Source organism: Dermacentor albipictus, chromosome 5 (genome assembly GCF_038994185.2).
Source record: "Dermacentor albipictus isolate Rhodes 1998 colony chromosome 5, USDA_Dalb.pri_finalv2, whole genome shotgun sequence".
NCBI lineage: Eukaryota > Metazoa > Arthropoda > Arachnida > Ixodida > Ixodidae > Dermacentor > Dermacentor albipictus.
In genome coordinates, this window is record NC_091825.1 from 165,993,480 (window position 1) to 165,998,591 (window position 5,112).

Sequence of the window (5,112 nt, forward strand, 5' to 3'; positions counted from 1 at the left end):
TAAGCCCGCAGATTTTCAGCACTTTTCCTCTGTACATAATAACAATTTTACAAATAAATGTTGCGCTAAGTTACACGACAATTTTTATGTATTTGTCTTGAAGCGTATTGCGCATGTCTTTTATCTGAAAACATAAATATAGACTTTCCGCCAGAAAAACAATTTAAAATTGCGCTTTGCGTTCCAGCGCTGTAGTCTGATAAGGTCCGTGACCGGGAGTTTCTTGGGTGCGCGCTCTCGCTGCAGTTATCGCGCGAGTGAAACCGTATATAGTCGGGCACTCAACCATGTTGCTTTCAGGTAGTGAAGAAGCGCTCGAACAACTTTTAGGGCTAATGAACTGTGAGGCCAGGCTCCTAAGATCTTTGCTTCTGTAAATGGCCTATCGTACAGTCTATTGGCACACTGGAGAGTCTGACGTTGGTTATAAAAGCGAGAACAGTGGCAAAGAAGATGACTGATGGTTTCTTCACACTTGCAATTAGCGCACATGGGTGAGTCTGCCATTCCAATACGATAGCTGTAGGAGTTAGTGAATGCTACTCCTGCCCACAGTCGACTCAGCAGTGTTGTACCACGTCGTAAAAGGTTTGCTGGTAAATTCAGTTTCAATTACGGGTCGAAGCTCTAGAAACGACAGTTAGAGTTCTTTCGTGTAGGCCAGTAACTTAACGTGATTGTACGAGGGAGACTTCGAAGCTTTCTTGCAGCGTCTACTCTCGATAAAGGTAAGAGATCCGTGGCAGTTTGGACACTTCATGACAGTGGCTGCACATTAATCCGCGGCGTGTGGCTCAGCACTGCAGCCTGCACACTGTTTCGTTCTCACAGATGCTGCTCGCGTGTCCTAGTTTCATGCAGTTGCGGCCCTGCAGAGGCTTCGGAATAAAAGGCCAGACAAGATGACGAAAGTGGCCCACATTAACGTGCGACGGCAGACATTTGCCCTTGAACACAATCTTCCCGCAACGTGAGTTGCCCAGGCACAAGACATCAACAATGACGTCATGATCACTCACTGCTTAAACCAGAATCGCCAAGTCATTGCTGAGGATGGCCAAGTCTACGTCGTATATGACACGCGTAATGACGTCAGAGCCCAGCGGGATGTGATAGCGCAGCTGCATGCCATCAAGATCTGTAATCTTGAGTTGGGCGCTAAGATTACCCGCATGCAGAATATGAACCACCAAGACATTTTTGCAGGTGTTCACTCTAATGTCCATGATTTCGTTGAGTACCACGGTCTCCAGCTGAATCGAGACAGATTGCCTACTAAGCCGCTTCGTGTTACCGTTGGGTTATCACAAGCATCAACAAGATGGTGTCGGCGTCGGGGCTCCATGTGGGCCTAACAGTTTGTGTACAGGAGGACAAAGAGGACCTGGTATTCCTTCTCTTCGCCTTACGGCTCCGCACAAGTTCGAAGTCGTCATCATCAGAAGGGTCCTCGCTGCTGAGCGAGTAGACATGGCTGCCTTCGCTGTCGCTGTCAGTCTGTAGCCCGGAAGCCGCCGTCGCTGACGCCACCGGTTCCGGCAGACGCCCAGGACGGTCCACTTCTATCGCCACCGAACTAAGCGCGCGACGACTGTTACATACAATGGAGATTTCGACGAAATAGCCACAGGTAGAAGAACAACACTCCGCCAAGAGGCATTTCGTCTTTCGGGGCACAAATGAATATAGCATTGAGCCCAATTAGCCGGGTGTGCTGCTACTACGTATGCTTATCGCTATCATGAACTGCCGCGAGGGAAGAACATCGCTGGCGTAACTCGCACAGCCAATGCCTTCGTCACAGCCCTATCGCCTTTTAAGCGGTAGCACGCCCTGCTAGATGCTATGTTCATTTGTACCTGGGCAGCTCTGGAGCGCTGCACTCACTGCACGCAAGCGGGTATGTCACGTGGTAATTTCTTTTGTATTTCGGGGGCATCCGCAGTAAGCTGAAAAACGCTAATACTTCATAGATAGAAAATTAGAAACTGTTTAATCGGACGTTTTGCAAAGCTATCTACATATTTCTAATTGGAATTTGTTGCCTAACTTTGCTGCTTCAGAAGTTGGTTAAATAATCTTGACTGTATAACGTGAGAAAGACTAAGGAAGCCGTAAAAAATAGACACAGCCTGAAATCAATGAGAAGGAAACTTGGCAAAGGACAAATCAAGATGTATGCAGTCAAAGATAAGGAGTGTAATGCCATCAGAAATATTGAAGGAATAATAAAAGCAGTGGACGAATTCTAAACTGACCTCTAGAGTGCCCAGATGAGCCACGATACCTCCATTCGAAGCATTAACGAACAGGTTGCAGAGACTCCTCCTACAACTAGCGATGAGGTCAGAAGGGCCTTGCAAACCATGAAACGGGGAAAAGAGGTAGGAGAAGATGGAATAACAGTCGATTTAATCAAAGAAGGAGGAGACATAATGATTGAAAAACTGGCGGCTCTCTATACGAACTGTCTATTGACTTCAAGGGTCCCAGAAAACTGGAAGAAAGCGAAAATTATACTAATCCGCAAAAAGGGAGACATTAAAGAATTAAAAATTTACAGGCCCCTTAGCTTATTTACACTATTATATAAGATATTCCCCAAGATAATCTCCAACAGAATAAAAGAAACACTGGACTACAGTCAACCATGCGAACAGGCAGCTTTCAGGAAAGGATACTCTACAATAGATCTTATCCATGTCATCAATCAGGTAATCGAGAAATCCGCAGAGTTCAATCAGCCTCTCTATATGGCTTTCATAGATTATGAGAAGGCATTTGGTACAGTAGAGATATCATCAGTCATAGAGGCGTTACGGAATCGAGGAGTACAAGCCGCTTACGTAAATATCTTGGAACATACCTACAAAGATTCAACAGCTACCTTAATTCCACACAAAAAGGTAGTAAAATACCTATAAAGAAAGGGGTTACACAAGGCGACCGAATCTCTCCAATGCTACTCAAGGCGTGCTTGGAAGAAGTATTCAGGGTATTAAACTGGGAAGGCTTAGGAGTAAGGATCGACGGTGAGTATCTCAGGAACCTTCGGTTTGCAGATTACATTGTTGTGTTCAGCAACATTGGAGATAAGTTACAACAAATGATTCAGCACCTTAACAGAGAGAGTGTAAAAGTGGAGTCGAAGATTATTATGCAGGAAACAAAGATAATCCTGAATAGCCGGACAAGGGACTAAGAGTTCAGGATCGCCAGTCAACCTTTAGAGCCTGTGAAGAAGAACGTTTACCTAGGTCAATTAGTCACAGGGAGCCTTGACCATGAGAAGGAAATTCACAGAAGAATAAAATAGGTCAGGGCGCATATAACAGACATTGTCAGCTCCTAGCTAGAAGCTTAACATTATTATTGAAAAGGAAGGTGTATAATCAGTGCATTTTACCGGTGCGGACATGTGGTGCAGAAACTTGGAGACAAAGAAGCTTGAGAACAACTTAAGGACCGCGCCAAGAGCGATGGAACGAAGAATTCTAGGCATAACGTTAAGAGACAGAAAGAGAACGGTTTGGATCAGAGAGCAAACGGGTATAGCCGATATTGTAATTCACATTAAGAGAAAAAGAGGGAGCGGGGCAGGTCATGTAATGCGCAGGTTATATAACTGGCCGACAATTGGGTTACAGAATGGTACCAAGAGAAGGCAAGCGCAGTCGATGACGGCAGAAGACTAGGCGGGGTGATGAAATTAGGAAGTTCGCGCGCGCTAGTTGGAATCAGTTGGCGCAGGGCAGGCGTAATTGGCGATCGCAGGGAGAGGCTTTCGTCCTGCAGTAGACATAAAATAGGATGATGATGATGATGATGATGATGATGATGATGAATTATCCAATTAAGCAAAGTACAGAAAATAGCGTGATGCTCTAAGTAGAAAAGTGAGCAACATGCATTTGGGCGCGTCGTTTTAGAGTGCATCGGCATGTTTCTTTTTATATATGGCTAAAGTTAGCTGAAACACGCAGTATAATTGTTGCTGTTTAGGTACTGAGGCAGAGAGCGCATCGGCTACTCCTCTTCTATGCGTTCTACAGCAGAAAGTGAAACGATAAATTACTACAAATAGAAAAATGATAAAGCAGCCACTCTGGCGTCAGGGAAATAAGGATGATAAAATACAAAAGAATAAAAAAGCAAGTCAATGAAATCACAAATAGAGCAAAGCAGCGTACTGAACTGAAGAAGAAAAAGATAATCATGTTATTGGTCGTAACATTATTTTTATCCATTTCCACTTAACACACTTAGCAATTTTTGTACTAACAGAATTTTCCTAATTCCATCCAAATCTTGGCCAATCCCCCGCAGTGGCTATGCGCCATCGCAGAAGAATATCCTATCCTATCCTATTTATTGTCGTTAGGTAGTAAAATGTGAACCTATGAGCTGCAGGGGAGTCATGAAATTACATCTGGAAGGTTTTCATCATCCTTCTTTCTTGATTTGTTGTACAAGCACTCTGCTGTTACAAATTTTAATTTCAAGAGCGAAGTTCACGTTCTGCCGTGCCAAGTCCAGCAAAGTTATTCTTCATTATAAATTGTAATACTCGAGCAAATTTTGGACAATTTCCCACAATGGATAGGGGCCACATGTTCGATAGGAGACCACAACTGTAATCATTTCTAGAAGTGGTTCAGTCGGACAGCGTTGCAGAGCGCGTGCTGCGATAGGCACTCGCTGAGCGGGAAGGTATAGATATGGAGATGCTGTAAGCACGTGGCACGCTCGGGGTCTGGCAACAATGGGCAGTGCCGCACACCATCAAATGCGTTGCGTGAGGGGGTAGCCAAAGTCGAGAGCAGATGCGGCGAAAGGCGAATAGAAGACTACGCAGCAGTAGACGTCTTCGTAGACGCATGCTGCTGTCCGGCTGTGTCAGTCGATCTGTACGCAGCCTTCAGCAAACTCTAAAAGCTAAAAATATATGTTTTCATTTTTCTTGTACAAAGCGTAAATAAATTTTGAAAGCTAAAGCTTTATTAACCGCGTCGAGCCTAGTTTCGCCGTCCCCAGCAATTTGACCTTCATTTGACCGCAGCTGCGCCGTAGCCTTGTTAACGCATCAGTGACTTGCCGCGCCGAGCTCCGCCG